The sequence below is a fragment of the Macaca nemestrina genome, chromosome 1 (genome assembly GCF_043159975.1).
Source record: "Macaca nemestrina isolate mMacNem1 chromosome 1, mMacNem.hap1, whole genome shotgun sequence".
Lineage (NCBI taxonomy): Eukaryota > Metazoa > Chordata > Mammalia > Primates > Cercopithecidae > Macaca > Macaca nemestrina.
The window spans coordinates 81,135,947-81,159,213 of NC_092125.1; the positions used below are offsets into that span (position 1 = coordinate 81,135,947).

The 23,267-nt window shown below is 40.2% G+C and overlaps 1 protein-coding gene across 11 annotated transcripts in view; it reads left to right on the top strand.

Moving 5' to 3' along the window:
- Window positions 1–378: 378 nt before the first annotated feature.
- Window positions 379–23,267, top strand: part of LOC105478099 (dispatched RND transporter family member 1) — a 212,086-nt gene continuing 189,197 nt past the window's right edge. For 3 of the 11 annotated variants that reach the window (XM_071081017.1, XM_071081047.1, XM_071081043.1), the window contains exons 1-2: window positions 10,289–10,390; window positions 19,109–19,170. The gene's annotated coding sequence lies outside the window, so the exon portion shown is untranslated. Of the gene's footprint in view, window positions 397–10,235; window positions 10,391–19,080; window positions 19,171–23,267 lie in introns of those variants that run through there. The other 8 variants (XM_071081037.1, XM_071081056.1, XM_071081023.1 and 5 more) reach the window with 6 other exon arrangements.

Consider the following 23,267-nt stretch of genomic DNA (forward strand, 5'->3'; position numbering starts at 1 on the left):
AGAGAGGTTAGGTAAGTTACTTAAGACCACACAGATAGTAGTGGACAAAACTGGGATTTGAACTAAGTAAGGGAGTTTTAGAAAAATAACTGATAGCAATGTGGAGTGTGGCCCAGAGCTAGTGGCAAGAAGACTAGTCCAGAGGCTGTTATAATAATCCAAACAGAAGAGTTTGTATTGAGACAGTGGCCAGGATGGAAAAGTATATCAAAAAACATACTGTGTCAAAATTTTATCTCTTATATGCTTGCTGTGGGATGAAAAGCACTCTGAGTTCTCTCGAATGATTTCATCATAAATCAGAACTTTGATAAAGAATGGCTATAGAAGAACTTAGCAAATATTTATTGCATGCTCATTCACGCAAGCCCTGGTGCAACTCTGCTCTACTTTCAGGTATCATTTGCTTCGTTTTTATTACAACTAAATTTCCTAGTAGAAATATAATCTAGCATTTAAAATTTGGCATGGTATTTCCTTCATGCGCAGGTATTCCCAGAGAGATGTTCTTTCATATTTTCTGACCAAACGAAAATAAGCCACTAGTGTCTTGCTATGAATCCCTGTCAGAAAGTGGCTCATGTTTTGCCAGAGTTTGGGTGGGCAGTGGGCCAATCTCTAATGATTTGAGTAAATCATTTGAACCCAAACACTCTCTTCTTGTTTTAAAACCTCCACGGACTAATGGTGGTCTGCCTAAGGACGTGGTTGTTCCTGCCTGCATTCTCCATGTGTTCCCTCCTGACTGGCACAGACTCCCTCTGTGTGGTTGATGGGAGTGAGGGGTGGAGGTTGCTGTTCACATTAAGGCCCCGACAAGGCAAGCCAAGGCAATTTTCTGAATACTTAATGGGAAAGTTGGGGTTGGGTGTTAAATGTCCAGGAATTTGTCTGAATTTACTTTGCCAGTGAACAGATAAGACATTTGCTCACTATTTATTCAACAAATCATTATTGAACTCTATTATATGCTAGGTTTCATGCTAATTGCTTAGAGTCAGAGACAAATAAAACATTGTTTGTGACTTCAGGAAGGTTACCTCCCAGCTCCCCATATCAATAAAAAGAAACCACATTAGTTATTGTAACAGAGTGAATTCAGTATTGGGAATTGGCTAAGTGGGTGATGGACAACTGAAAAGGCAAGAGGGGGCACTGAGGTCATAGAGAGACAGAAGTTGCAGGAAGCAGCTCACATCTCTAGGGCTGGAGGAACAAAGGGAAGAGCAGGGGCTGCAGAAATGGTGCCTGGGACTTCGAGGAGGGGCCACCTTTCAGTAGCAGATACTCTTGGGGAACTGATGAAGTTGGTTTTGGAAGCAGGATAAAAGCTGGAAACTGGTCCTGACAGCCATTCCCAAGGAGAAGGACCATTCCAGGTGATACTGATAGGAAATAGGAAACACACAGGAAAGAGAATGTCCCTTCTCTGTCTCCTTTCAGTATCCTTCTTTTGCCCCCTATTGGCAAAGTCTACTGGACAGCAACTGGCAAAGAAGAAATGTCCATTGGACTGACTTGTGCAGATGGAAATGCAAGCAGCTCAAGTTTTCTAGCAGGAGGTTCAGTCTAGGCCTAAGCTGGAAGTGAAATATGTTTGAACATGTTGCATTCTAGAGAACTGGATATCCAGAATTTGATTTGTGTGCTCTTGCTTCAGCGTCTTTGCCCTGGTCTTCCTTCCTTGTTCCCTCTCCTCCCCTCCCCTCCCCTTCTGTTCCACCCCTTCCCTTCCCTTCTCACTGAGTCTAGCTCTGTAGCCCAGGCTGGAGTGCAATGGTGCAATCTCAGCTAACTGCAGCCTCCGCCTCCCCAGTTCAAGGGATTCTTGTGCCTCAGCCTCCTGAGTAGCTGGGATTACAGGTGTGCAAGTCATCATATCCCGCTAACTTTTTGTGTTTTTAGTAGAGACAAGGTTTCACCATATTGGTCAGGCTGATCTCAAACTCCTGACCTTAGGTGATCCATCCACCTTGGCCTCCCAAAGTGCTGGGATTGCAGGCATAGCCACCGCACCTGGTCACTTTTTTTTCACTTTCTTCGAGCCTCTGCTTCAGTGTCACTTCTTGATGACTGCAATTGCTACTCCCACCCCTGCCCTTTTATCGTGCTCTATTTTTTTCCAAAGTATTTATCATTATGTTAATTAAGCCTGTTAAATTATAATAAATAAATATTTATCATCATGCTAGATACATGAATATATTTAGTTATAACATATTTATTTATTGGTTTATTATTTTCTGTCTCCTCCAACTAGAATGTAAACTCTGCAAGAGTAGGTATATTAGCCCTAATTTTCTAGATAGCCAGAACAAACAGGAGATAGCTAGGTAGCTAGATGAGAAGGGATTTATTAGAGGAACTGGCTTACGTGATTATGAAGGCTGAGAAGTCCCATGATAGACTATCTGCCAGCTGGAGACCCAGGGATGCAGGTAGCATGGCTGGGTACAAATCTGAAACCCTCAGAACCAGTGAAGTCAACGGCCTCTCTGTCTGAGGCCAAAGGCCTGAGAACCCAGGGAGCTGCTGGTGCAAGTCTCAGTGTCTAAAGGCCAGAGAACCTGGAATTCTGATGTTCCAGGGCAGGAGAAGAAGGGTATCCCAGCTTCAGGAGAGACAGTGAATTCACCTTTGCTCTGCCTTTTTGCCTCACTCTAGGCCCTCAGGTGCCTGCCTATGTTGAGGGTGGATCTTCACCACTCAGTATACTAATGGAAACACCCTCACAGACACACCTAAAAATAATGCTTTACCAGATATGTAGGTATTTGTTAATCAAATCGATACCTAAAATTAACCATCACAGCAGAAGTTGTTGTCTTTTGTTTACCAATGTGTCCCCAGCATCTAGAAGTAGACACTCTCTAAATGTTTGTTACATGACCAGATGGATGAGCTGATGCTTAGTTGAGGAAGAATAAGAATGTTCTTTTGGGCAAGAGGCTAATAAAGCTAATAAGGATAATATGGTGTCTGTCTTTGACGTTATCGATCTCTCTCTCATGTAGAGAGGGGCTGCAGGAAGAAACCGAAGGAGGTGTTTCACAAACAGAACTTGTGGAATTGGGTTTCAGCAGTGACCCTTTGTGTTTAGGTAAAAAAGCATGACCTGGGGTGGAGAGAGGACATTTGCAAGGACCTTCACTTTGAGGCCTGAAGGATTGGAAGCATAGAGGACATACGTAGACAAGACTTTGAGTCAGGGCAGCAGTGATGTCTCAGAAACTATACGCAGTTTGGCTCTGCTGGAGTGAATGTTGATGCGGGTGTGGTGAGAAAAGTCAGCAATTTCTGCATGTTTATTTGTAAATATAGTCTCAATGTTCCATTTTCCATAAATGCCACATAAATCCCTCCAACATTATTTGGGTTGTACTCCTTCAATACCAAAATCCTTATTTGACTGCCATGAGAAAAAAATTGATAAAAATAATAAAACGTGACCTTAAAAATCCACAGAAAAGCACTTCAAGAGTAATTACATGAAGATATTGGTAGTTGGATAGCATTTGTCCACTCTAAGAAAGCAACGTCCTAGATTACCATACTAAATAACACCCGATCCATAAATTATTAATCTTATAGCCATATGGATATCAGATCAGTTTCTCTGATTCAGTCTTACACACTTTCTGTTCAATTCCTTTTTTTTTTTTTTTAGATGGAGTCTCATTCTGTCGCCAGGCTGGAGTGCAGTGGCACAATCTCGTCTCACTGCGACCTCCGATTCCCAGGTTCAAGCGATTCTCCTGCCTCAGCCCCCCGAGTAGCTGGGGTTACAGGCACGTGCCACCACACCCAGCTAATTTTTGTATTTTTAGTAGAGATGGTGTTTCACCAGGTTGGTCAGGATGGTCTCCATCTCTTGATCTCATGATCCTCCTGCTTCAGCCTCCCAAAATGCTGGGATTACAGGCGTGAGCCACCACACCCGGCCCACTTTCTGTTTAATTCTTAATACTCGTCACAGACCTTTGGTCTTGCTTCTGTTTTGTATTACAAAATAATAAAAGTATACAATGCTAGATAGTTATATAGTATATTGACAGTCAAATGTTCTTTTCACACTTTTGGTGGGGTTAGGGGAATTGCATTAATTATATTTAAGGAAACTTTCCTTTAGAAATATTTAAAGAACCTTACTTGTGTGTAAGTAGGGTTTGGCCAGGTTGAGCAAATAAAAATGCAGGACACCCAGTTAAATATAATTTCAGATAAGCAATGAGTAATTTCTTACTATAAGTATATCCTGTGTGATACTGGGGACATATGCTACAAAATAATCTGAAATTCAAATTTAACTGAGTATCTTATATTTTATCTGGCAACTCTATGTGCAGGGCGTTTTTCTGGGTAGTGAGTATTTGCAGTGCGGAGAAGGTCCCTCTCAGGACAAAAATACAGAGGAATCAGAAATAACCTGCTGGCCGGGCATGGTGGCTCAGGCCTATAATCCTAGCACTTTGGGAGGCCAAGGTGGGTGGATCACCTGAGATCAGGAGTTCGACACCACCCTGGCCAACATGGTGAAACCCTGTCTCTACTAAAAATACAAAAATTAGCGGGCGTGGTGGTGGGCACCTATAGTCCCAGCTACTTGGGAGGCTGAGGCAGGAGAATCGCTTGAACCCTGGAGGCGGAGGTTGCAGTGAGCTGAGATCTTGCCACTTCACTCCAGCCTGGGTGACAGAGCGAGACTCCGTTTCAAAAAAAGAAAAAAAGAAAAGAAAAGAAATAACCTGCTATGGTTCTACCACGTGTACTCAAGGCAACTATAATCAACCTGTGCTTTATTGTTTGATTTTAAAAGTTTTTTTTTTTTTTTTTTTTTTCTGGAGACAGAGTCTCGCTCTGTTGCCCAGGCTGGAGTGCAGTGGCCGGATCTCGGCTCACTGCCAGCTCTGTCTCCCGGGTTCACGCCATTCTCCTGCCTCAGCCTCCCGAGTAGCTGGGACTACAGGCGCCCGCCACCTCGCCCGGCTAGTTTTTTGTATTTTTTAGTAGAGACGGGGTTTCACAGTGTTAGCCAGGATGGTCTCGATCTCCTGACCTCGTGATCCGCCCGTCTCGGCCTCCCAAAGTGCTGGGATTACAGGCTTGAGCCACCGCGCCCGGCTTTAAAAGTTTTTAAGAGAATGCTAAAAATAAAAGAAGTGACTTCTCACTAACTAATCAGGATGTAAAGGAGGTGTATCCCCCTTTAAGGCATGAATCCATTGTTTCTACAGGAAAAGTTTTGCCTCAACATTCCCAGCCTGTAGTTAATTCTGTTTTAGGAAATGTTTCTTATCACTGAGATGCAGAACTGAAAATTCATTCTGTTACTTACCTACCGGTGAGATTTCCAAGTTAGGATTAGAGCTGTGGATCTATTTTAGTTACCAACCATGGAGTGAAATTTTTATTGGAAAACAAAGGCTTGTTTTATTAGTTGCTGTGGAATTTAGCAGGTGAAGCTTTCTCTGGTGGGAGTATCTCTGCTTAGTTTTGATTTTCCTGGGAGGAAAACAAAGTGAGGCTTGTGCACCAATCAAACACGTGGAATGCCCATTGCTTTTGCAGAGAAACAAGCAGGATTGGAGTTCAAAAGTATTAATGTGTACAAAAATCCTTAGGAACACATCCACCCAGGTTTTTAGTTAATGAGTATCATGCCAAGTCTCCCTGTTATGTTTCTTTTACACATGGAATTTCCATTGGTTTAGATCTTAAAGAGGTCTGAAGCAGAACGGCATCCCTGTGGAAATCACATGTTTTATTTGGATTCCACAGGAGTAAAGAGCTGAATAAGGTAAAATATTATTTCTATTAGAAATGTATTTACTTCAAGAAGATAAGAATCGGTGCTAAAAATATTTTTGCAGGATATACAAACAAAATTAGATCAAAACACTGAGGGGAGAAGGAAATGGGGAATTATTGTTTAATGGATACAAAGTATCATTTTGGGAAGATGAAAAATTTCTGGGCTGGGTGCGGTGGCTCACACCTGTAATCCCAACAATTTGGGAGGCTGAGGCAAGAGGATCGCTTGACCCCAGGAGATCAAGACTAGCCTGGGCAACATAAGGAGACCCTCATCTCTAAAAACAAAAAAAAAAAGAAAAAAAGAAAAAAAGAAAAAAAAATTAGCCAAACATGGTGGTGCATGCCTGTAGTCCCAGCTACTCAGGTGGCTGAGGTCGGAGGATGACTTGAGCCCAGGAGATAGAGATTGCAGTGAGCCCAGATCACAGCACTGCACTCCAGCCTGGGCAACAGTGCCAAATTTCTGGAGATGATGATGGTGAGTAATAGTTTCACATCATTAGGAAGGAAATAGCACTTTAAATTTAGTAATTAATTTTTCACTTTATCTAAGAGTTGTTAAGATCTTCATAGAAAATATCTTGCCTTTAATAAGCTGCAGAAGAGTTAGGAATTATTAATTGGAGATCCCTGGCTGATCTTATTTATCACTCAATTCATAATCTGTAATTAATGCAAGTTTACACCAAATGGTTAATATAGCAGAGAGTATGCTGTTGTGATTGCTTCCAAGTGTAGACTAGTTGATTTTGCCCAAATTTCTAAATTACTGGATTTAGTAGTAATTTAGTAAATTGCCACTAAATTACAAAGGGACGAGGATATAGTTTCAGACATAACTGCAAATGATATCGATGTTTATGTTGGTGGTAAAAAAAAAAAAAAGTAAGGAAATGGCATATACCCATGTATGAACCAAAGAGAATGTAGAATGTGTAAATAAACTTTATGAATAACTAACCTTATTAGCTCTGTTAATTAACCCATCTACCTGTCTAAGCCAGTTGGTGAGTACGGAAAAAAAAAAAAGCAGGAAAATTTTCCTTAAAATTTTCTCTCCTGATTCAGATTCACATGTCCATTATCTATTGTCACCCACAAATAGCTTTTGAATAGCTCTCACAGTTCTGCAGTCAGGCTGATGCCATTATACAGACGTGGGTAAACTCCAAAGATCAGAAGCTGAGTGGGAGGAGACTGAATAGTGCACTTTTAAGGATTTCACAGTAGTTTCCTCAAGTGTTTCACTCTTTCTACATTCAAAGATCAGTTAGTTAACTGGGAAGATCAGGATTGGGAGAGAGGAGATTGTTAACTAGTTCTGTCTCTGGGACTACCGAGCAATTTGGCCTTAGGAAAACCACTATGCCTAGCTGGAAGGGCATTAGTTCCTTCCTCTGTTGACATGCATGGTTTCCAAAGTCTCCTTCCAGCTTTATACTCTGATTGCATGATTCTCCCCACCTGTGTGATTTTAATAGTAAAGTCATCAAACCCATGGTAATTGTGACGGTTTTCCTGAATGGACCAGGCAGCCATGGAGGTGTGCAAATCCTTCTCCTGTTCTTGAGCCTGAGGAGAGAAAGTGGCTCCAGAGCGCTGGTGGATGCTATAGGATGAGCTGACAACCTTGTGTCTTATAAATTGATGTCTTGGGGTTTGATTGCTAAGAGGGGAAACCTACTAAAACGATTCTTAGCCAAATGGGAGATTTACTGGAAGGACATGGAATTTTCATAGAACTTAAGGGCAGAACATTTAGCTGGATCTCATAAGGGACTGGGGAATCAAAAACTGAAAAAAAGGGAACTAAGATGATCACCTCTCAGATAAGTCTTCTCTTTTTCCATCTTTCTCTCCTTATCCTTATTTCCTTCTCATCATTCCTGTTGCTCTCCACCTTTTCCCGTCAGTTTTGAACATCTTACTGATGCCTAACCTAATTATAGGTTTGGACGACATTTCTAATTTAGCTTGCAAGAGTGGAGCCCTGTATTGTGCATTGCAAAATCCATGACGTGAGACTTTCTAGACCTGTTTGAGTTCAGTGTTCATACCTGGTCTGGTTTGCTGTGGCAATGACTGTGGTGCATTCAGCTCAGTGCCCATTCAGAAGGGACTCTTGGAGCACATTATCTTAAATAAGGATTGGATATGAATACCTCCTTAAGATTGTTTTGGTTGCAAGCAGCAGCAATCTTCTTTGACTAGCCAAAAAAAAAAATGTTTTGGAATTATACAGGGATATCTCCTATAACCAAAGGAAACAGGGCAGGTCCTGGGTCTTTGGTAAAGGGTCTTAATAGATTTTTTTTCTTTAGGGAACTGCCATTTGTGACTCAGTTCTACTCAGTAACTATATTCTCTTTGTGTTTCTCTATGCCTCATTTAAAATTTCTGGGGCAAAGAGTCTAAATGGTCTGGTTTAGGATATGACCACCTTTGAATTAATCTGTTATGTAGACAGGGGACATGGTAAGCGCAACCAGTTTGTCTCAGTTTTCCCAAAACTATCACAGTTTAGCACCGGAAGTCCAGCATCCTGGTATCCCCCTCAGTCTTTAACAAACACGTAGCTGGTCACACTAGGACATGGTCTCTTGTGCATATGTGGCCCATAAAAGGACTGCCTCTATGTATTTCAGCCATTCCTACAAAAAAAGGAATTGTGGGAAGCTATAAGGAAACATTTCACAGAGCGTCTATTACATTCTACTTCTTGGCACCCAGTGTGGGCGCACACACACACACACACACACCACACACCACACCACATGCACACTCTCTTTTTCCCTTCCTTTCAAAAACATATTTTGCCGCTATGTGAATCGGTTATTTCACGTACCACCACAAATGGACTACTAACCTTACCAACGGGAGAAAACCCAAAGGTGTAATCTTTTACCTCTTTTAGAGTTAATGCTATGCCGTCTAAGTACAGACTTTCTACATGATATCCATTCCTCATTTTCTTCTACTGTAATCCTATCTCCATATATATTGCAACATATGGCCTTTTGCTGGCAAAAAAGAAAAATTTATGTATTATACCATTCCTTTTTAAAAAGGCAAAGAAAGGGCTTGGTGTGCAAGAGAGTATTTATTAGGAACGAAATGGAGCAAAGAAAACAATAAATGCAACAGTCCTCATTACTGTAGCTGGTATTGAAGCTTCTTTCTTCTGGGCTCATTCTATAGTTCCCTGTGACTTCACTTAGCATCTCATTTGGTTGGGGTGATTTGCTCAATGCAGCAACCTGAGGGGTATGATCCCTTGTGGTCCTGCCTTTATAGGGTTGTGGTAGCCATCTTTTGCCTTTACATCTGGGTATGGCAGTTCGAGAAAGCATCCTCAAGGATAAAACATGCTATTCATGATCTATTTATTTTTCTTTGATGACTAGGACAATCCCCCTAGTCAACCCCATGACTCACTGTTTTGTCTGTTCCCTTAGATGACACCATGGATTCCGTTGCACGGAGTCTCTGAAGTCCAAAATTTTTAAGCATAAGGTACAACCTTCTTCATGATCTGGCCTTGTCTTTTCTCATTATGCTTGCTCTTGCATCTGCCATCTGACACTTTGCTTAACTCCTGGCCAGCTACCGGTACAAGCCAAGCTCTCATTCCATACCATTCTTCTCCTCTGCATGCCCTTCTCCACCTTGACTGTCCTTCAACTCTTATTCATCATTTATTTCAGTCTCAATTGAAGAGTCGTTATTTCTAGAAAGCCTTCTCTGCCCAGCTCCCTACGTCGCACCGTTCCCTACTGCACCACCAGAGTGCCTCTAACACTTGAGGGTTTCATTGCTTATATATTTGTGTTTCTGTGCATAAGCTTCCCCAGGGAGCCGCCGCTGTTTATTCTATAGCTAGTTTTATTTATTTATTTATTCTATAGCTAGTTTTATTCTATAGCTAGATTTATTCTATAGCTAGTTCCTCGCCCTGAGTCTAAGCTCCACCAGAGCTGGGGCTGTTCTCTGTTCACTCTATCCCCAGTCCCTACAGCAGTGGCTGGTTGTTCACAGGCCATATACAGCAGGTGATAATAATGTGAATTATCGCACTGTCTTGCGGAGTGATTTACTTCTGGTTTTACTTATATCAACTTTTAACTAGATTGTGAGGACAGAGGTCAGTGTCTGAGTCATCTTGTGCCTCACTGGGCTTGAGCAGAATAGACGCCTGGTCAACCATTTGCACACTGGTCGATGGATACACTAGAAAGAGCAGGAGCGCGAAAGGGAATTTTTTTGGCGCCTGCCTCGCCCTTTCAAGCCAAGCTCCCCTGCCCTCTGCCCCTTGCCCGCCGCCCGCCGCCTGCCGCCAGCAATCCCTCTCCCGCGGAGCAGTAGTCAAGCGAGGCCAGCCGGCCGGGAGCGGGCGGGGGGGCGGGACTTCCGGTCCCGCTCGCGACGCGGACCGCGCCAGGCGGAAGCCCGGCTCCGGGCCAGGATCTGAGCGCCCGGACTGGAGGTGAGTTCGCAGCCGGAGCGTTGCAGGCACTTGTTTCCTCAGTGGATGCTTTTCGGCGTGCCGCCGCCCGGCGCCGCGGGACTGGGAGACCGGGTAGGGACGGGAGAGGCGGCACCTCCCGCGCCTGTGGAGGGAGAGCCGGGACCCGAGGCGTGCGAGAAGGGCCAGGACTGAGAACGGGGAACCAGGAGAGCCCTAAGGGCAGCCGTGAGGGGCTGGGGAGGGAGGCACCGGGGACCCTGAGGCCAAAGAGGCCCTGAGACTGGAGGTTGAGGATGACATGGGGCAGAGATGCATCCCGGAGGAAAGTAGTCATTCGTGGGGGCGTGTCCCGGGTCCTGGCGGATTGTCTGCGAGGGTGGCATGAGATGGCAAAGGTTGGCTTCTAGGGAGAGGTTAGAGAGGAGGGAGTCAGTCCTTCTCTGCGGGTTGTAGATGAGAAGGGCGTCTTGACCTTACGAACCAGAAAGATGACCAGCCACCTATTGGATGCTGAACTCCTACTGCTTCATTTGCAATTCATGCACTTTTTTAAAAGAAATCTCTCCCGCTCCGCGCGTGTGGATTTCGGGAAAATATTGTATATTCCTAGGGACCGCTTGAACTCTTGCTTCACCCACATTCTGCGTTTGTCAAACTGATAGTAGTTAAAAGTTCTCTTCACCCAAGGAAGCCAACCAAAGTTTTCCTTTTGAACTCCTCTCTACCCTGCAGAGTTTAGCTTGTCTTATTTCCTTTGTCATGGGATGAACTAAATGCTTTTAGAATTATGGTGATAATCATATGGAAAGCCAGTGCTGTCAATGTTTGCAGTTGCAACTCATTGTTTTTCTGCCCAACTTTCTAACACATTTTTTCTAAAAGCTATTTTGTTGGGTTTAGTCTTTTAGTTTAACCAGTAAAGGCAATTTTACATCAGGGTGCAGCAAATTACTAGCAGTTCTTAAGATATTACTGTTCCTTTTTATTTCTGCTATAAGGAGAATATATATATATATATAAATATTTGCCATTATCAGTGTTTTTAAAAAATATTGATAACCCAAGATCTGTTGTTACACACACGTTAGCACATTTAGTTTTCCCAGTGGCCAGTGTTTGGTATGTGGGCTCCTTATTATTACCAAAGGTAATTATTTAGTTGTTATTTACCTTGTATTTATGTTTTATTGGATGTGATTAATATGTGCTTCCTAATCTACATAATATGGTATCTCACTCAGTGTAATTAGAAAGGAGTAGATGGTAGTTGAATTGGATTTTGTCACAAAGTGGGAAGAATCATAACACTGTCATTGGTGAAGGGTGAGAGTTGATGATTGCTTTGCGTGTTTCGGGTGTTTCATATTTCAAATGTTAGACGTTTTTGTTTTAAAAATTACTGTATTATTACAGGTAACTTTTAGATCTGATTTGGTGGTCTGACTTGAACTAATTCAGGAAAACTAGAACATTTTATATTTATTGGTACTGCGATGTCTTGCTAGCTTGTAAATTCTTGATGGCCTTGAATATCTATGCTTGAGTGAAATACGCAGTTATAATGTCCTTCTGTTTAGGAGGACTGCTGATATTTACAAGTGTAAAGCAAGGCCTAAACATAAACAGTGCCTTGATATGTAAATGAGCATATTGAATAAGTTTTCAAATTACAAAGAGATAACACTGATCTCTAAAGTAATTGAATTAACTGTCATGTTAATTTCTGTGTATGTCTCAAGTTAATCTTATTTCTTTAAGTAGACAATATTGTTTATCTGATAAGGCTTGATTTTATTTTTCTTCCGCCTTTTCCCACGGTTTTTGAGAAATAAAGCACTTGAGAAAGCATGCAAGTCTTTAGACATTAGTTCATGGTTGGAGGAAGTGCTCGTTGTTGAAACACAAGAGCACTTGCCCTCTTGGGCAAGTTGGGCTAGCTGTATATATGAATGGTATGTTGAGGTTTGATTGCCCTGTATTCTGGAAAATCTTTGGAATTGTATTCTTTCTTCTAATTGTTTAGTAAATTTAGCTTTCTATCTAGGTAAATTATTTTTGTTATTTCATAGGATTTAGATGTATTTTACAGTTTAACCAATAATGGCAGTTTTCAATTAAGTACAGTGAACTGCTGGCTATTTTATAGATTCACTATTTCTTTTTATTTCCGAAATATGTACAGTGTCTGTATTGGAAGAACTATCAAAATAGGTATAACCAAAACACTGTCTTCATATATACATACATTTGTCTTCCTTAACCTTTAGTTTGTAAAATATGAAGTAATGTGCTAAGTTGAGCTCGTTGGTTCTATGCTCTTTGGTTATCAATTTTCTTATATAGTACGTTCTCAATTATCTGCATACCCTAGTTAGAAAGCCATTTCCCGCCACTTGATAGAATCAAGAATATTTGTTACAACGGGGAAGTACAGTTTTTGGACGAGGAGCTACCAAAGAGTGCTGATCTGCTAACTTATGGTCCAGCTGCTGCACTGCCTCTGATGAAAAGTGTGGCCCTTAATGAGGTTAACTCACACAGGGTTGACTGCTTTTAGTATCACTTTCTGTCCTTTTCTTCTGGTGAGTTAGGCCTTTTCTCCAATAGTGACCAAGATGACTTGGGTCTCAGAGTGATTCAAAAGGGGATGAGTCACTGCAGTCCTGTTAGTAGGGCCCTGTCCATTCTGCTGAATGTGATCCCATAAATCTTGGCACATTTTCCGGCCTCTAGGCACATAGTTATGACTGTGAACCTCTTGTTTAGGTTGTTGTTTTAAAAATACTTTTAACACTAAATCATAATTTGTTGGATTATATAAGTAGACTCAGTTTTGCTTTGAGTGAGGCATCACATGACACTATAGATGAACTTTTCTATAAAGTGATAGGCTGTAACTCACAATGGCAACTATTATAGAAAACACACTGATTGCCCTTAACCTTTGTTGTTATTATTAGTTTTGTTTTTAATTTTGAGAGCCTAAGGAATAGAAGAACTATTGGATAAATGATTTGCATGGGGGGGTGGGGGAAGTTGACCACTACCAGTGACATACTAGGGGTCTTGATGGTGGGAGCTGTCTGCTATAGTTGGAAAGAGTATTTTAGCACTGAGGTTTAGAATTGCCAGCTCCTGGTGACAATATAGCAGAAAGACTTTTAGTTGGTTTTATTACAGTTTTTAAATACCACACAGATGATGCACTCCTTGGTTACCTGCAGGTGGCTGGGAGGGGAATCCCTCCCACCACTTGTGTGAATGACCTGGTGGAGCCTCTTGAAGCAAAATAGTACCAGTTTGATTTTCACTGTGTTAGTGTATCATTATGGTTCTCTGGAGAAACAGACCATTATCACATATATATGTGTATTTGTTAAAGAGATTTATTTTAAGAAATTGGCTCATGCAATTGTGGGTGTTGGCAAGTACAAAATTTGTAGGTCAGACCAGCAGGCTGGAAATTCAGGCAGGAGTTGATTCTGTAGTTTTGAGGCAGATTTCTTTCTTTCTTTGGGAAACCTCAGGTTTTGCTCTTAAGGCCTTCAGCTGAGTAGATGAGTCCTACCGACATTATGGAAGGTAATCTCCTTTACTTAAAGTCAACTGATTGTAGACATTAACTACATCTACAAAATATGTTTATAGCAACACCTAAATTGGTGTTTGATTAAATAGCTGGGTGCTATAACCTAACCATGTTGACACATAAGGCTAACCATGACAGCATTTAAAATACTTTTGGTGTATTAAACTAATATGGGCATATAAAATATTGCATAGTCAATAGGAGAATATTGATACGGTTTGGCTCTGTGTCCCCACCCAAATCTCATGTCGAACTGTAATTCTCAGTGTTGGAGGTGGAGTCTGGTGGTAGGTGATTGGATCATGGGGGTGGTTTCTAATGGTTTAGCACTGTCCCTCTAGTGCTGTCTCATGGTAGAGTTCTCACAAGATCTGGTTGTTTAATAGTGTGTAGCATCTCCCCCTGTGCTGGTCCTTTCTCCTGCTCCACCCATGTAGGACACACCGGTTTTCTCTTTGCCTTCTGCCATGATTGTAAGTTTCCTGAGGCTTCCCCAGCCATGCTTCCTGTACAGCCTGTGGAATCGTGAGCCAATTAAACCTCTTTTCTTTTTAAATTATCCATTCAGGTAATTCTTTATAGCTGTGTGAGACTGGACTAATAAAAGTATCAAAATTCATAGCCCAGTTACTTTTTAAGGGATTTAAAAGCAGTGAAAACCTGGGTTTTCATCATGCCAAAGAATGGAAAATGGACAATTTAATGGCCCCTCCACTCTCTGACATTTAAAAGTTACTCTCTTTTTGTGGTTTTAATATGTTATATATACATATATATATATATACACACACACACACACACACACATGCATCTTTGTGGGGTTTTTTTTTTTTTTTTTTTGAGACAGTGTCTCGCTGTGTTGCCTAAGCTGGAGTGCAACGGCACAATCTCGGCTCACTGCAACCTCGGCCTCCTGGGTTCAAACAATTCTTCTGCCTCAGCCTCCCGGAGTAGCTGAGATTACAGGTACTGGCTACCATGCCTGACTAATTTTTGTGTTTTTAGCAGGGACGGGGTTTCACCCTGTTGGCCCGGCTGGTCTTGAACTCTTGACCTCAAGTGATCCACCTGTCTCAGCCTCCCAAAGTGCAGGGATTACAGGTGTGAGCCACCGCGCCCAGCTAATACGTTGTGTATATATTTTTACTTTAAGGTGTTTAAAAACATTTTTAAATTTTGTAACTATTTTTTTTAAAGTTTATGCTCTTGCTAATCTTTCTGCTTAAATATTTAGATCTGGGAATTAGTTTTGTGCTTATTTAGCCTGATTCCTCTCATTTATGTTCACCAAAAGGGTCCCAGAAAGATGATTTACCCAGGTACCATACCTAGTAAAAGAACCAGAATTTGAGGCCAGATCTCTTTGTTTCCAATCCAGTGCCCTTTCTGTTACAAAAGTAGTTATAGTTAAGTGAAGCTAATCAAGGGCAAATTTTCTGTAAGGAGGGTGATTTTCAGTCTCTATTTAAGGCAGTATGAATTGATTGTTATGAGAATGGAGGTGATATTCGGGCTATTCAGTTATATTAGGGGAAGGAAGAGCAGAGAGTAGATACATCATAAAATATCTAAGTAGACTACATAACTCCTTGGGGCACATAGTGAAGTGTGATACCCATGGGGCTTGAAGGGATTTGCAAGCTAGCCATTGGGTGATTCACAAGGAGTATTTGAAAAGACCTTAAGGATAGGGAACACATGGACCAAGAGAAGTTACTGAGAGGACTTCCTTTCTGGAGGCAGTTCAAGATAGGAAAGCATGGTGCTTTTGGAGCCCAAGTACTTGGAAACCCTCCAGAAGAGAATTTTAAGGACTCCTTGGGGGATAGAACATTATAGGACATAAATGGATATTCTAGAAGCTTGCCAGGTTTCAGGCATTAATTTGAGCTGAATTATGGTAATAATAATAATAATTGTCATTTGTTGCTCACTTGCAATCTCAGCACAGTTAAAAGAGACCTTAGGCAAGTTACTGAACTTTATGCTTTACTTGCAAAATATGCATAGTAATACCTACTGTACGTAGTCATTATAGGAAATACAAGATAATGTATATAATGTGCTTAGCATACTGCCTGCCACATAGTACTCAAGAAATTGTAGCATTTATTTTACATGGCAGCTGGCTGAGGGTGTTATTAGAAAATATCACTAAAATGAGATCCCTTTTTCCTCCTACAGCTGTATGTTACTCCCGCAGGTCTTTTTTATTTTTATTTTTTAAATTTATTTTATTTTATTTTTTTCTGACTTCAGAAATATGCTTATCCATCCCACGGGTCTTTGGCATGCTTTTGCCTTCAAGTTTATAATTTCTAAGCAGGTGCGTGTGTCTGGCCATATGTAGAGTACTTCTCTACCTCTGTGATCAGTAGGGCTGTTGTTTTTGAATGAACAATGCACCTTTTGGCTGTATTTCATTGCAGGTTCCATCTCTTCAAACTGAAATGATGTTCTTAACTACAGTGCTATCTCCAATTAATTTTATTACTCTTCTTGCCTTTTTTTTTTTTTTGCTTTGGAATGTAACTATTCAGATGGGGTTGGGAAGAGGAGTGGAAAGCACAAGCATTTGAAGTAACATTTTTCTTTAAAGGGTTCTTCCCTTCAGGTTTTGAGTAAACAACTATTTGAATAAAAATAAACTATTTTGACAGATGCCAGCTCCAAAGATAATTGGTTAAAAAAGACATTTTCTGGGATGATGCATCGTAAGATATGAAAGCACTTAAGGATTTGATATGGTTTGGCTCTGTGTCTCCATTCAAATCTCATCTCGAATTGTAATCCCCATGTATTAAGAGAGGGACCTGGTAGAAGGTGATTGAATCATGGGAGTGGTTTCCCCTATGGTGTTCTCGTGGTAGTGAAGTTCTCATGAGATCTGATGGTTTAAAAGTGGCAGTTTTTGACCAGGTGCAGTGGCTCATGCCTGTAATCACAGCACTTTGGGAGGCTGAGGTGGGCGGATCACTTGAGGTCAGGAGTTCAAGACCAGCCTGGCCAACAGCCTGACTCTGTCTCTGCTAAAAATAATACAAATATTAGCCAGATGTGGTGGCGGGCACCTGTAATCCCAGCTACTCAGGAGGCTGAGGCAGGAGAATTGCCTTGAACCTGGGAGGTGGAGCCTGCAGTGAGCCAAGCTTGTGCCACTGTACTCCAGCCTGGGTGACAGAGACTCCATCTCAAAAAAAAAAAGGAAAAAAAAAAAAAGAAAAAAAAAAGTGACAGTTTTCCCTGAGCTCTCCCTCTTTTCTGCCACCATGTCACCATGTAAAACATGCCTTGGTTCCCCTTCACCTTCCACCATGATTGTAAGTTTCCTGGGGTCTCCCCTGCCATGCAGAACTGTGAGTCAATTAAACCTCTTGTTTACTCTTGTTTATAAATTACCCAGTCTCAGGTAGTGTCTTTATAGCAGTGTGAAAATGGACTATACAGGATTGAATGACATATTTGGGCTCAAGATCCAGTAGTGAGATTACTAGGTAGGAGGCATAGAGTATCTGCCTTAACTTTGTAGTGTAATTCTTTCTGAACCAGACCTGGAAACCATTTCACTTGCGTTCAGAAGGTTGGTAGAATTTGCATTTGAATCAGAGTGACTTGGTATGTTTAGCTATCATTCTCAGGAGCCTTTGCAGTGCTTGAAGATTGATTTATTAGGATTTATTTATTAGCCTTTGCAGTTCTTTCTGGAACCCTTCAAGCTTGACAAGAACCTCTCTATATCATTTTGTATGCTAGGTTTTAAATTTAAGTTGAGAAATTTATGTATTTCTACATTTATAAGCAGAAAGAGTTTAGCAAAGCTTGACAGAGGCTTTTGAGGGAAGAAGTAAGTTTGCATGTTTTTCCTGTAATTCCAACTGTTTTTTAAAGATGTAATTAAGTAACCATTGAATTTTCAATGATAATGATTTTCATAAATGATTTAATACAATTTGATCATGAGATAGGACAGCTGCATATATCCAGACCTCAGTGTTTCAAATTATAAGGTTTTCTGTTTCACGGTTCTACAGTTGATAAGTTTTGGTAATCTACAGCAGCATTTCACTTTGAGTGAGACATGCTGGCAAATTATTGCCGCTAAAATATCAGTGAGTGGTATGTTGATCATTATATTTGTTCCATAGCCTTTGGTGCACACCTTCTTAAAATCTCCTCCTTTTCTCTGCTCTGTTACTTTCTCCTTGGTTAATGATGCTTTCTCATCTCCTAAGTGTCCATGCATTAAAATCGTACATTTCTCTTTCTTGTCCCTTAACCTTTCTCCCAAAGGGAATTTGCTTCTCTCCTGTTAGCTAGTCTGAATTATCTGAGTTAATTCAGAATAAATAGTGGAATGACTGATAGACCTAATTCCAAATTACATCAGGATGCAGAGAAAAGGGAACACTTATACACTGTTGGTGGGAATATAAATTAGTACAAACTCTATGGTAGACAATATGGAGATTTCTCAGCGAATTAAAAGTAGAACTACCATTTGATTCAGCAGTTCCACTACTGAGTATGTACTCAAAGGAAAATTAATCATTATATCAAAAAGATACCTGCACTCAGTATGTTTATTGCAGCACTATTGACAATAGCAAAGATACGGAATCAACCTAAACATCCATTATGGATGACTAGATAAAGAAAATGTGATGTACACACAACAAACACACACGAATACTATGCAGCTTAAAAAAGAACGCAGTCATGTCTTTTGCAGCAACATAGATGGAACTGGAGGGCATTATCTTAAGTGAAAGATATCTTAGAAAGGCATTATCTTAGAAAGTAAAATACTACATGTTCTCACTTATAAGTGCTAAATAACACATACACATGGAAGTAGAATGTGGAGTAATAGTCATTGAAGACTGGAAAAGGTGGGAGAGGGTGAGGGATGAGAAATTGCAAATGGGTACAACGTACATTCTTTGGGTGATGGTTACACAAGAGGCCAGATTTCACCATTATCCATGTAACAAAACTGCACTTGGACGCCTTAAATTTATGCAAATAAATAAAAATAAATAAGTAAAAAGCAAAAAAAAGTGTATGTATTTTGAAGTGAAGCTTGTAAAACTGAAAAGTTCTGTTCACCTAAAGAATTAGCAAAGTATTTTAATATATGTAGATTGCTTCCTTGTTTACCTTGTTGCTTCAGATTTCTTTCTTTCTTTCCTTTTTTTTTTTTTTTGACTCCCAGTATCTGAGAACATATTTCTTCCCTATAGGAGTTGAGAAGAGGAGGAAGAATAATGGGAGGAGACAGGACCTTTTTCAACTTGACAAATAGGTATAGCTACTTCTCATACGTTTTTTCCCTCTCCAGGTCCTCAGAATCTTATTACATTTTTTTGTTTGTTTATTTAAATACTCCCTGATGAAATATTATATGCCTCTTAGTTGCAGTTTCCCATCTCCCAACTTGTTATAAGATAAATACTTCTAATTTATATATTAAGTTACATATTAATTTATGAAACTTATTTTACCTTGTTTTTCAGAACAGTAATAAGTTTTATTGACTTGATAAATTTTTTCCACCAAACAGGAAAATTCACCAGTAAATGTGTTGAAAATGCCTCTAATGATATTGGCCTCTATTTATTGATCATATATGCCAGACACTGCACTGCAATGAGAAATGTAACTCATTTCTTACAACAACCCTTATATAAGGTAGATGTTTATATTTGACTTTTGGAGTGATTAATTTGTCTAAGCTTGTGCTACCTGTGAATGGTGGAGCTTATTTTAAAGCCCTTCTGCTTTTGCTTATACACTGTTTTCTTCTACATTTCAAAAGCACCTTAAATGATTTGGTGCTGATACTTAAAGTATTTTTTAGAGAGAGTTAGCAGCATGTTGATTCTACTTTTTTTTTTTGTATGTCTTCATACTCCTAAAAGTGTTTTATTTTCCTTTTGTTCCACTGTAAGCATTTGTTAAATGTAATTCATTTATTTTTTTCAAGGATGGTACCATAATTAATGTAGCATCTAGCATAGTTGAAAGTAGCAGATACTTTAAAAATATATGCTGCATTGATTCAAAACAGTAACGAAAGGAGAGGTGGCAGTTAATGGAGGGGGGCTCTTCACATAAAAATTCGTTTCTGTTGGAATGTGAGGCTGGAACCTTTCTCATACTACAGCATGCTGCAGGGCAGGGCTAGAATCCAAGGTTTGATTAAAATCACCCAAACTCTTTTTTCTTTGCTTTACAACCCCAAGTTATTGCCAGCTGAAAAGGATAATGGAGGGTAATGATGAATGTGTTTCCATATGCCGCTGCTGCTGCAAAAAATTTTTAGACAGTTTCATTTTTTTTAAACCTAGATAAAAAGACCACTTTGAAATGAAGAGTAAATTAGTGGCCACTAAATGAGTGGTTATTAGATTGCTGCCCTAGAAGCCTGTTCAGGTGATGCTGATGGTGGTTGCTGCCAGTTAACAGTTCGGTCTCAAATAGTTTCTCCCCAGGGGTGAGGAATGTTGGTGGGGGCGGGAGGTGGTGGTATAAGAATTCAAGCATTCTTCAGAGTCTTTCTTTTTCATTCCCAACTGTAGGTTTTAGACATGGGTGTTACTTTTTCAGAAACTGCCTAGATTTTCAGACTGTCAAGGTCAAATATATTGATTTAGCCATTTCATAATATATACGTAGATGAAAACATCATGTTGTATACCATAAATATATACAATTTTTATCTGTCAGTTAACAAATTTTAAAAAAGAAAGTCAAATGCAAACTAAACTTTAATAATGTTCTGCAATAGATCCTTTTTTAACTCACTGGAACCTGGGAGAACTAAGCCATTTGGAATAGCCTGTGTCTCTCTCTTTTTTTTTTTTTGAGATGGAGCCTCACTCTGTCACCCAGGCTGGAGTGCAGTGGCACGATCTCAGCTCACTGCAACCTCTGCCTCCCAGGTTCAAGCAATTCTCGTGCCTCACCCTCTTGAGTAGCTGGGATTACAGGCGCCCACCACCACACCTGGCTAATTTTTTTTGTATATTTGGTAGAGACAGGGTTTCACCATATTGGCCAGGCTGGTCTCGAACTCCTGGCCTCAAGCAATCTGCTGGCCTTGGCCTCCCAAAGTGCTGGGATTACTGGCGTGAGCCACCACTGTGCCCAGCTGAATAGCTTGTATCTCTAATACATTGTTATCCCAGCCTCCTCACCCCCTCAGCAGTTAAACTATGTGCCGGGCAGATTGAATTGCTGTGCTTGCCAAATTGTTTGTTTGTTTTTGATACTGGGTCTTGCTCTGTCACCCAGGCTGGAGTGTAGTGGTGAGATCATAGCCCACTACAGCCTTGACTTCTGGCCTGAGGCAATCTTCCTGACTTACCCTCCCAAGTATCTGGGACTATAGGTGTGCACCACCATGCATGGCTAATTTAAAAACTGTTTTGTAGAGACAGAGGTCTCCTTTCATTGCCTGCGTTGGTCTTGAACTCCTGGGCTCAAGCTGTCCTCCTGTCTTGGTCTCCCAAAGTGTTGGGATTATAGGCTTGGGCCACCAGGCCCATCCTGGGTTTTTCTTCTTAGTATAGTTGATTATTCCTCATGGTTGCCCCTCAAGATGACTTCAGCAGCAGTATAGTATAGTAATATTCCTTTAGTCCTTTAAGACTATAACCTGATTATTAGTAATTAGAGCTCTGGGCTCAATTGCAGATTAGTAGTGTCCTTTACACATTAATACTTTTTTTTTTTTTTTTTTTTTTTTTTTTTTTTGGAGACAGGATCTCACTGTATCACCTGGGCTGAAGTCCAGTGGTGTGATTACAGCTCACTGAAGCCTCAACCTCTTGGGCTCAAGTGATCCTCCCGCCTCAGCCTCTTGAGTAGCTGGGACTACAGGTGTGTACCACCATGCTCAGCTATTTTTTTTTGTTTTTTAACTTCTTACAGAGATGGAGTTCTACTGTGTTGCCCAGGCTGGTCTCAGACTCCTAGGTCAAACGAGCCTCCTGCCTCAGCCTCCCAAAGTGCTGGTATTATAGACTTGAGCCACTGCACCTGGCCTACACTTTAAGAATTTTTTAATGATTTGTGGTTGTTTGGTATTGGCCTTTACGTTATTATATATCTGCTGAATGCTGTGTGATGGGTATTAAGATTATCCACTCCTATCAGGGAGCTACTAACTAAAATGTAATTTCTGTAACCATTGAATTTGGACAATCTGACTTCAGAGTTTTAGCTCAACTCTTTTACTATAAAGCTGATACCTCCCATTTTATAAATAATATAGCCCCTATTTAAGATTTCTAAATATAACATTCCCCCCATGTCATTTTCTATTAGAGTATGTGTATATATGCAAGGTTTTCCATTTCCATTCTAATAAAACTTTCATCTTTAGTTTTAGTGGTTGCCAGTTGGTTTCTTGGAAGACGTTTTCTGCCTTTAGCATTTTTATTTCAGGTAAAAGGATTGTGTCGCCTTGATGACTTCTTGGCATATATGCTCTAAAGTTAGTCTTCTGTACCGGTAGAGACAAACAGTTAAAGCATGTACAGTACTTCTTTTGGATTATGTTATAATTTGGGGGACAGATTTGCCATTTGAAGTTTGTCTTAGATACATAATTTTTATTCTGTAAACGTACAGATGGTGGAATTCTGGAAACATCCTGTGTTGAAGAGAAAAATTCCACTCAGAATTTAAAATTGGCCTTGGAGAATTATAAAAAGGGGTAGGGGCATGGATCATCCATATGTGGGTTATTGAATTAAATTTATCACTTTTTTAATTCTTAGAGTCAACTTTTATAATACTGTTACTGGGATTGCTTGACTTACTAAGCTTTTACTGGACACTTTAATTTTGGGAGTACAGTTTCTAAACTCCTGATATAATCTTCATGCAACAAGATGTTATTTTATCAAATTTTGGTATTACATGCTCATTCTTAACTTTGACAAATTTTAATAGGTGAGTTATACATCTTTAAATTTATATAATTAATAATCATTCTTTTTTATTTCTAGAACTGAGGTCAGGGGTAGTTAGCTATCTGAAAAGTAACAGCTGGGTTTTATTTTATATGCATTGTTAATCGTGGCATTTTGCTGTGGAAGGGGCATTTGCATTCGATTTAACTTAATCTTCCTTGTGAAAATCTAAACATATTTAAGCATAGTTTAGGAATAATAAACTTGAGGTACTACATATAATTTGATTTAGAAGCTTTTTAATCCTGAATAAGGAAGGAGTACATAGAAAGTCAAGGAAAAATTCTGTGTAATAGTTGTGATACTCAAGCTGAAAATAGTCTGATCCAGCAGCCTAAAATAATGACCTCCTCACTAGTTGAGCATGCTTCCGTGTCATGAAATGAACAGGACAGGAAAAGGTATCTGTGTACAATCTTTG